General features: G+C 41.3%; 1 pseudogene; it reads right to left on the bottom strand.

Moving 5' to 3' along the window:
- Nucleotides 1-9,937: 9,937 nt before the first annotated feature.
- On the bottom strand, nucleotides 9,938-10,373 carry LOC123391277 (annotated as a pseudogene).
- Between the last annotated feature and the right edge of the window lie 281 nt (nucleotides 10,374-10,654).

The raw sequence follows: 10,654 nt of genomic DNA, 5'->3' as shown, positions 1-10,654 counted from the left end.
ATTCATCTCAGCTTCCTGTCCATTCGATCTCGGGGAACTTTGGTCTCTTAGTCAATGTGAACCAGAGAGACCTTGCTGGGGTAGAGAGGGAGCTAGAATGAATGGAAGGAATACCACCAAGATGTCTATTTGCAAAAGAACACCTGTAGGGGGGCGTGGGGGTGGTACATAGCTTAGTTCACAAAAAAAAGGCTGGTCTGGTATTTTGGAGAATTCTGACAGATAAAGGTCTTTCACAGACTATATAAGGCATTATTAGGTAAGGGCGAATTTATATGAGATAGTGGCTTAGATGACCATCTATGCTAATTTGGGCTATTTTTCAGCTTTTTCACCTTGTGCCACCTCTTCATATTATTTTAATGACAAGCTGTGTGAGTGCATAACCAAGGCTGCTGATCAGATGCTTTTCTAAATCTGAAGCCACAGGGGGAAAACTTTAACTGAGCACTTACCCAAACAATGACGAATGTCATGTTAGTAGAATCTGAAATGCAAAGATGAAAGCAGAACAAGAAAAAAAACCTCTTAAAAAAATTAAACAAGGGTCTCAGTTTCGCTGCATTTATTGTTTTCCTTTTGTGGGGAAAAATTAAAATTCTGTCTCTAATGGGTCCAGTAGTACCTTTTTAAAAGTGAAAGAAACCTCATTTTTGTTTTGTTTTGTTTTTATCACATTGCGGTCCTTCTACATAGAAGTGATCACGACACTGTGAGAATTTATTGACATAATAAAATGGTGAGATTATTTTATAATAGTGTTACTCATTTCTCTTCTCTCAATGCTTATCTTCCCTCTTTCTCATTCTCTAGAGGAGACAAAGGATGACTCTAGCACCTCACATTTTAAAGAATTTATCTGTATGTAGTTTAAGAAAAATGGTCAATATTCCTGCTTCTCCCCATGACGTTATATAATAAACTCAGGGACTATTCTCATTCACGGACTTTTTGTATTGGAGAACGTTGTACTGACAGAGTCCAGGATTTTAATGAAAACACCATTTTTAAATGCTTATTTGGAAGTCGGGAGCAAACAGAGCCTGTGACAGGCAAAACAGGCTTTTCCTGGGATTGTACGAAAGCAGATCAGATTACACATGCTACTAACATATGAGCTTTGTAGAGGAGGCTTTCTTAATGGAACAAGCAGGCTCAAAAAAGTATTCAGTGCCATTGTCAGAATCACAGCATTTACACTTGTCAAGGGGAATAAAGAGGCATCAGGCTGCTGTTTTTCAAATTATGCAGCATGGACTTGCTACAGACTGCCAGCGAACATTCTCCATACACTTGCTATGTAAAAATGTAAATTCTTAATTCAATTATTTTTCTCCAGTCTCCTCCCACCCTCAATTTGTCTTCATTTCTCCAATTCTTTGTAGGAAATTGGGGAACTCATTATTCATGGGTCGGGAAGAATTCAATGAATCATGGAGAAAAGGTAATTTATGAAGGCAAGTCACTCTCTCATCTTCAATGTGCATAAATAATAATAATTTATTGTCATGATACAATGACCTGTTTTCTATTTATAGCTTTGGCCCTGAGAAAAATTAAGTGCAACATAATTTCCATGTAAAAAGATAAATTTGTGAGCCACTTGTCAGTCAGAGGGGAGCCTCGTTTGGAAGCAATTGAGTATGCCAGTGAATTGTATTGTTTCTTTCTTTTGGAAACAATACAAGCTCAAAGTTATGACATCAATTCCTGCCCTTTGACAAAGAAAATGATTTCAAGAGTGAACACTGCATTATTTCATAGCAGAGTTCTTATTGTCCACTATATCTTGGTTTGACTCTGTATGTTCCTAAAAATGTATGTAGGCATGTTATGTATATGTGTGTGTGTGTGTGTGTGTGTGGATCCATGTATACCTATAAACATATGTGTATATACACAGGTGTATATATTCACATAACAGGCACATACATATATGGCACATATACCCATAATGTGTGTATGAATGTGTGTGCATATGTTTTTCCCAAAGTGTATGTATCTAAATTATGTCATGCATATGACATGCATATCTCCTTTCAGAGATGTAGTTGATGACATGGTTTTTCGTTGAAGTTTGATAAACTGAAGTGCATCCTGGTACTATTGAAAGTTATAGGGACACCCGGGTGGTTCAGTGCCTTCAGCTCAGGTCATGGTCTCAGGGTCCTGGGATTGAGCCCCACATCAGGCTCTCTGCTCAACGGGGAGCCTGCTTCCACCTCTCTTTCTCTCTGCATGCCTCTCTGTCTACTTGTGATCTCTATCAAATAAATAAATAAAATCTTTATTAAAAAAAAGAAGAAGAAGAAAGCTATGGCATCAATTCAGTCCAGCTTCCATTTTTGGTCTGATCTTCTCAAGTTAGCTAAAGGTTTTTGGTTTTTTTAAATTGAGGTAGGATATACATGCAGGGGTATGTCTAAATTCTAATTGTATGGCTCGATGGATATTTAAATATGTCTACATGTGTATAAACACTGTCCAGATGAAAATAAGGAACATTTCCAGCCCCACAGAAAGCTCCTCATGCCCCTCCTCAAGACATAACCAACACTTTAACTTCTCTCACTGGGTAGTAGGCTTTCCTGGTTTTGAACTCCTCATAAACAGAATCAACAGCCTGAACTCCTATGTTGGCCTTGCCAAAGGAGCCAACGTAAGACTGACGTCTTGTCATTCAATTGTCTTTTGACAGAATTAGTCCAAATCACTAGTTTCCTTGATTTTCTCTTTGGAGATTGTTTTTGAGAATTATAATGGGTCTCTTCATCATAAGGTTTTGGATCGAGTTTTGTACTCCTTAAAGAGTGGAGCATTTATTCACTCATTTATCTGTTCACTCACAAAATAAGTATTAAGCAGCTACCATGTTCCAGAGGTGACACTGGGGATCTGTGAGGCTGAAGAATAAAATGGATATGGTGACCAACCTCAGGAATTTACAGTCCAACAGGGAGATAAAAAGCAAGCACAAGTACAAATGGTGGTAAGTGCTATGAAGTAAAAGTAGAGGAGATGAAGAAACAGAGTAACAAAGATATCTGTTGGTCAGAGAGGGCCTCTGAGGAAGTGATTTTTTTTTTAAAAGATTGATTAACTGATTGATTGGTTTAGAAAATATGAGTGGGGGGAGGGGCAGAGGATGAGGGTGAGAGAGAATCTCAAGCTGACTCCCCACTGAGCACAGAACCCCACGATGTGGGACTCCATCTCATGATTCCAAGATCACGACCTGAGCTGAATTCAAGAGTCAGATGCTTAACCAACTGAGCCAACCAGTGGGTAAAGGGAAATACTAAAGCATTCTCTACAACTTGCTTCTGTACACTTGACATTGATTTCAGTCCTGAATATCTTGTGATCTGCTGTTCCCACTGAATTTTGGGCTACAGTGAGTCAGCCTATCAAGAGTGTCTTGAGGCCCCTGGAGGAGGGTGGGTCTGTGATGAACAAAGAATGTTCTATCTAAATGTTGAGACAGAAATGCTGTACAAATAGTATTATTACCATTATTTTAAGTTATCTAACAGGAGAACCGAAGGAAATGATTTTATATCCAGGTCGGGGATCACTGATGTTGTTTAGGATTGTCAGAGGATGGTCCTAATAAAAGTACAGAATTTTCATTGATTTTATTATTGTTTCAGAAGTCTCTGCCAAAAAATGCCTATCCCCAGGCTTAATGTACATACTTGGATGTACTCCCATTTTGAATCACTGAAATTTTTATTACAACCATGACAGTAGTTTTTAATTTTTATTTATTTTTTAAATTTCTTTTCAGTGTTCCAGAATTCATTGTTTATGCACCACACCCAGTGCTCCATGCAGTACATGCCTTCCATAACATCCACCATCAGGCTCACCCAACCTCCCACCCCGATCACCCAAAACCCTCAAGATTGTTTTTCAGAGTCCACAGTCTCTCACAGTTCATCTCCCCCATGACAGTAGTTTAAAATTAGAATTTGAGAAGAAATTCAGAAAGGGCCCTCTATTCTCCAAAACTCAAAAATTCTGGAATGTCATAGAAAAAATAATTCTACACCAAAGAAAATGATAAATTCTCGCTAATATCTAATGGAAGACTCGTTCCACTTTTCATGAGACAGTAAGGAGATGACATGTGATTTGTGTAAAATATTTGTAAAAATTATCTGTGTTAGATAAAAAGTATCTCTAAGAATGCTGAGCACTTTGAACCATATGGTATAGCTTAGAGCACGGGTTCTCAAACTTTTTAGTCTCAAGACCCCTTTTCACTCTGATAGTGAGAACCCGCAAGAGCTTGCCTTAGAACATTCCAGAAAACACTAGAACACAGAAGCACTTATTCCATCAGCCATCAGAAAAATGATGTCATCACAAGTCAAGATGCCTCTGGAAAATTCCACTGTACTCTCACGAGAGAATGAGAGTAGAAAAGATAAACAATATCTCAGTAATATAATGAAAACGGTTCTGAGTTTTCAAATACCTAGCAAGATTCTTGGGGAAACTGCTCAGGGGTGCCTAGGCCATATTTTAGGAAATGCTGGCACAGATGTTGACAATATGTGTTTTAAACAACTTAAGTTTATCTCCCAGCTACACCGTCACTGAGATTCTTTCTATGAGAGTTGGTGTCTTCAGCACTAAAACAAGTACAATAATACTTACTGCATAAGTTTATGGTGAGAAAAATATGGTAAATTAGAAATAGTACATTAACTAGTCATCTTGGATTGGAAACAACAGGAGACTCAACCCAACTTAGTTGAAGAAAAATGGACCCATTGAATGATTCACTTATCTTAAAACAGGAGTAGTTTTGGCTCCAGCTACTGTGAAATCCGGAGTCTGTGGAGTCATGAGGGATGTACTTCTGTGTGTTGGCCCTCCTCTGTGTGTTGGCCTTATGGCCAAAATGGCTCACCTCCTCATTCAACAATAGTTGCTGAAGTTCCAGGCCATACATCCTCATACTTTACTCTCTCCAGCCAAAAGAAAGTCCTCTGGTGGCTTCCAGGGAAGAAGGAGACAACTTCTCCAGGCACCTGGGGTAGAATCACCATGCTTTATTTACCTGGCCCTTCTCAATTCAATCACTATAGTCGAAGGAAAGCAATACACTTATTGGAATGCTCTGGGAGCCCATCCCCAAAAGGATGAGCTCCGTCATACCTAAACCTCATGGCAGCAAGTATGGAGTCTTGGTTCTCTAAAGGAAAACTGGATACTTTGGGTGGTAAAAAGGAGAGAGGGTTGCTGGAAGAAAACAGACAAATGGCCACAACAGTCAAAGTCCAGCTTAGAGTACCGGTTGAAATGTCAGTATCTTTCTCCATTCTGAGAAGTTCTTTCATGGTCTTCACCACACTGGTGAACAGCATGAAGCCTCTCTCTGACCAAATAATTGTGTTGGGATAACTGTCATGGTGGAGATACTCGACTCCGTCAAACCAGCATGAAAGCCCGCTCCCCAAAGACTGTCAATCTCAATAAACACCATTTATGCTTTTATGCTTTGAGGCGTTCTGCAGTCTAATAGTGCTAAGTCGGCCAAAGAGAACATCTCCTAAGGCAAATAAACTTACACTGAAGAACAAATAGCCCGTTGGGGGGCAGAGTGGGGAATGTGAGCTCAGATATTTTTGTATGCCAGGCTGAGAGTCTGACAATCAAATATTAAAGATGAAAATGCTAGCCTTCAACTTCCATAAATAAGCTGTGGCTCCAAGGAAGACCTGGGTGCCGGAATCAAAGGGAGTGGTATTTTCCCATCGGTATTGCTCTCACATAAAAAACTCCTCGCTGAGTTGTTTTCGTACCTGGTGGCATCCATTTTGGTGCAAAGATGTGAACACTTAAAAGGCACGCTTCAGTAAACGGCCCTCTTTTGAGCATGTTGACTGATTCAATGTGTGACAGAATAGGGTTCTGACATATCCCAAGTACCTGAATATCAGCCTGAGCTATAAAAATCAGAGAGATCGAAGTTGATATGATGTCTCTTAATACCTCTTTATCAACAAGCACAAAGAGGAGCATAAGGGTTTTTTTAAAAACAAGTTTTGTTTTGTTTTTTTAATATATTTATTTATTTATTTGTCAGAGAGAGAGAGAGAGAGAGAGAGAGTGAGAGAGAGCGTGCACAAACAGGGGGCGCAGCAGGCTCCATCTCAGGGCCCTGAGATCATGACCTGAGCCGGAGGCAGATGCTTAACCAACTGAGCCACCCAGGCATCCCAGCATAAGGTCTTTTACCTGCATTTTTTTTTTCAGGTTTTCATTATTGGATTTTATGGTAGTAACCCCTAATGTTTCCTTCTTGCCGGAAGTTTTATTTATAGTCCAGCCCATTGTAGGTCACTTCTTAAAAAAGGTCAAGACCTAGGGGCACCTGGGTGGCTCAGTCGGTTAAGCATCCGATTCTTGATCTCAGCTCAGGTCTTGATCTCAGGGTTGTGAGTTCAAGCCCAACAATGGGCTGTACAGTGGGGCTTAAAAAAAAAAAAAAAAAAGAATTACCGTGTGACACAGAAATTGCCTTTCTAGGTGGATACCGAAAAGGACTGAAAATAGGTTTTCAAACAAATACTTGTACACGAGTGTTCATAGCAGCCCTCGTCACAATAGCCAAAAGGTAGACATAACCCAAATGTCTATCAACTGATACACACATATACAAAATATAGTATACCTATACAAGGAAATATTTTTCAGTCATAAAAATGAAGTACTAATATGCTACAACATGGAGAAACCTGGAAAGCAGTTAGTGGTTTCTAAGAGCTGGAGGAGGGAGAAGGGAATGGGCGATTGCTTAATGGGTACAGGGTTTGCCTCTAGGGTGTTGAAAATGTTTCGGAACTAGATAGAGGCCATGGTTGCATAACACTGGGAATGTTCCAGTAAATTGTACATTTTAAGATGGTTAATTTTGTGACCTATCAATTTTGCCTCAATGAAAAGGGAGAGCACTTTGTTTTTCAAGTTCTTGTTCTTGTTCTTCTTTTTTTTTTTTTAAGATTTCATGTATTTATTTGACAGAGAGAGAGATCACAAGTAGGCAGAGAAGCAGGCAGAGGGGGAAAGGGAAGCAGGCTCCCTGCTGAGCAGAGAGCCCAATATGGGACTCGATCCCAGGACCCTGAGATCATGACCTGAGTTGAAGGCAGAGGCTTAACCCACTGAGCCACGCAGGTGCCCCTCAAGTTCTTGTTCTTGACCACCTCAGTGCCATGGAGAATGTACAGTAGCAATCCTAAGCTTATCTGATCCTGAGGGTCAGAGACTGCTTCACAGGGGAGCTGGTGCTGGACTGTGGTATAGAAGAATGAGTGGGGTTCGCCGGAGACTCTGTGTGTGTATGTGGGGGAGGGAAGAATGAGAAGGCAGAAGCATCCTAGAAAAGTAGAAGAGTTTGTGAAAATGTATAGGCAGAGAAAGTGAAGGTCCTCTGGTGACAAAATAAAGGGCTTTAGTGGGAAAGAAGGAAATGTCAGTGAGGAGGTTGATGGATGATATTAATTCAACATCTATTTACCAACTGCACGCTTTCAAAGTTCAAAGATGGGACATTTCAAGAACTACCCTCAAGTAGCAATATTAACTTATGTTGCTTTAGGGCACCAATTATTACAGTGGTGTCCACACATATGTAGCTGCTGAAGCCCTGTATATAATTATGTGTTGCTTACGCATACTTGTAGTGCTTGAGCCAACTCTCAACACACTTGAATACATTTTCTACAAAGCTGTTCACTTACCATGCATGGTTCTATACACACACCAACTTAATTTTTATTTACCTGTCACAGACATTGTCAGTGCCCTTCACATATCCCTTTGGCAAGGACCATTTCCGGACCAGTTGTCCACACTTCCAAATGCCATCCCTGAGTCTCCCTGCCTGTGCTCTTCGTTTGCCACAAGAGTGTATATTTTGCATTTTCCTTGCAGGGCCCAAAATGCTAGGAATTATACCCCTCAGAAACAGCATTCAACAAATGGCTATTGGGAGTTGTTAGATACATACCAAAGAGTCTCTCCCCTTCAGTAAGTCTGAGGGAACTTTTCAACACAGTCTTTCAGAGTCCCAGGGAGAATTCAACTCCAGAGGCTTACCGTGATAGTTCACTTGATAACACACCCTTGGATCTCTTCCTTCTGTCCATTTTCTTGTTTCTCGGCTCTCCTGATTTCCTTCATATCCCTGTCTCAGGGTTTTGTCTGCATGGGGAGAAAGCCCATGTAAAACATCCACAGAATTCATTTCAGACATATTTCCTCAGTCCATCATTTAGAGTCCAGTCAGGAAAAGAAAACCCACACTAAGTAGTTCAGATTCAGGGGATTTAATTCAAGGAATCGGTTACCAAGAGAGAAGGGGTGAATCCCAGATATGAGAAGCTACTCTTCCCTCTGGCTGGAATCCGGTATCCCACACTGGAGCACAGACAATTAACCCTCGGGGACATCTTCCCCAATCCCCAGACAAGGTAACAACCTCTTGTTATCTTTTATTCCTGTGAATATTCGACTGACATCTCTCTTCCTCACTAGATTACAAATCAAAGAGAGTAGGAACATCTGTGTTTTGCTCACTGTGGGACTCCCAGAGCCTACCGGCACATCTGGCACCACAGTGTGGCTCATGAAATATGTGGTTGAGGAAAGGACCCAACAGCGTCACACAGCCACCAGCTCAGGCCTGTCCGTGAAAGCCAACAGCGTAATTCTCTCCTTAACTCCATTCAGAGATGTCAGGTTGGCAGTTTAAAACTAACCGTTGTGGGAGTATTTATGCCAGAGACACTGGTAGACACAAATAATGGCTGTTTTATATTTCATTGTGCTTTTTTTTGTATCTTGTTTTTTTTGTTTTTTGTTCTTTTGTGTTTTTTGTTTGTTTGGTTGTTTGTTTTTTACGGTCTCTCTTCTTTTATGTAGTTTCTAGAAAGTTAAATAACATGTGTGGCTATTATTACATTACTCTCCAGCACTGCTTAGAAAGGGGGAGTCAAGCCCTGGTGTCCTTCACAGAAACCATGCTACCCTCTTTGGTGGTTGAACTCTTTACAAGCATTCCCCAGGTGAGGTAGCCCAGCAAACTAATTCTTCTCAATTCTAGGAATACAGGTGTGACAGGGTGACAGTAAAACTAGTTTTTATAGGAGTTTTTACTCAGTGACCTCTTGCAAACACATATTGCTACAATGTTACTGACAAGCCCACCCCCCTTCAATTTACTTTGAGATGAATCTGAGCGAGCCATGGGCTCTAGTCGTCTGCTTCCTGCCTGCCTCCTAACGGCACTATGCAGCTAACTATAGTCAGGTCGTTTTTTGTGTTTTTTTTTAGGGCAGTTCACAACAGTGCATGAAATGTGTATTGTCAAGCTAACACCATGAAAGGCACCTCTCCTTCCAGACTTAACGTAGGTTAAGACTTCAGAAGGGTGATCTCGGGACGCCTGGGTGGCTCAGTTGGTTAAGCAGCTGCCTTCGGCTCAGGTCATGATCCCAGCGTCCTGGGATCGAGTCCCACACCGGGCTCCTTGCTCCGCAGGGAGCCTGCTTCTCCCTCTGACTCTGCCTTCCACTCTGTCTGCCTGTACTCGCTCTCTCTCTCTCTCTTACAAATAAATAAATAAATAAAATCTTAAAAAAAAAAAAAAAGAAGGGTGATCTCTCTCTAATTCTGTCAAATAAATAAATAAATCTTTAAAAAAAAAAAAAAAGAAGGGAAAGTGTCAACCCCAACACTGGACCCCAACCCTGGACCCCAGCCCTGATTCAAGCATCTGCTGGTGAGCCATGAGCGTGATGGTGCGCGTCATCCCAAGTCAAGTCTCCCTTGTTCACTTCAGGGAAGCAACATCCCCCAATTAACACAAAGGCTGGACATGGCTGCAGGTGCACTTGCTACTCTGCAGTGAAGTTCGAAGTGACTAACTGAAGCCCCAGCGCCCACTGAGGCATTTTATTTGCACATAGAATCCCAGGGTTTTCCCTCCTGTGTGTTTTCGTCTTGCTTCTTCGTGGTCCATGATGGCAGCAGAGGTTGTCAGGACAATGAAACCAAACTGGAGGGATGGAAGCGGATTGTTCTGCCATTTTCCAGACCTTCCAGTTGTACATCCAGTCTGGGGCTGATCACTCCCCACTTGTTTTACCTGTCTGTGAGGTTCACAACAGTTTTCCTGGCTCTGTGCTTCTCTGTGGTTTCAAATCTGTTAAGGTAACTGTGTGTCATCACAGTGAGAAACCGGATGGTGACTTGTGAGCGTGGCCTCATAAGACCTGGTGTTTGCGTCTCTTTTCTGCATTGTTCATGCTCTTGAGAGTATCTGCCGGGGCATTTATGCTCAGGACAGTGTGGCGGCAGGGAAAGATGGCGGAAAGCAGTTAAATTCATTGATAAACATTTACCAGCATACCCCTAAGTGAATCCTGCCTAACAATGCAACACATGCAACGCACCCATTTCCCTGGCTGAACTAGGAACACTTTCACTGATGTTCTTAGCATTCGGCTATATTTGTGCATGGAAAGAAAGAAATTTTCATGCAGTGTTTCTCCTAGGCACCATTGGCTCTGCGTCACTTCAAGGACGTCTGCTACAGATGGTAGCTGTTCCATTATTTAACAAGTAACAAGAATCAGAG

The sequence above is a fragment of the Mustela putorius genome, unplaced genomic scaffold (assembly GCF_011764305.1).
Source record: "Mustela putorius furo isolate JIRA1106 unplaced genomic scaffold, ASM1176430v1.1 tig00000095_pilon_pilon_pilon, whole genome shotgun sequence".
Classification (NCBI taxonomy): Eukaryota; Metazoa; Chordata; class Mammalia; order Carnivora; family Mustelidae; genus Mustela; species Mustela putorius.
Note: the sequence above shows the minus strand (reverse complement) of the source record. Positions and strands in the feature narration are given on the sequence as shown.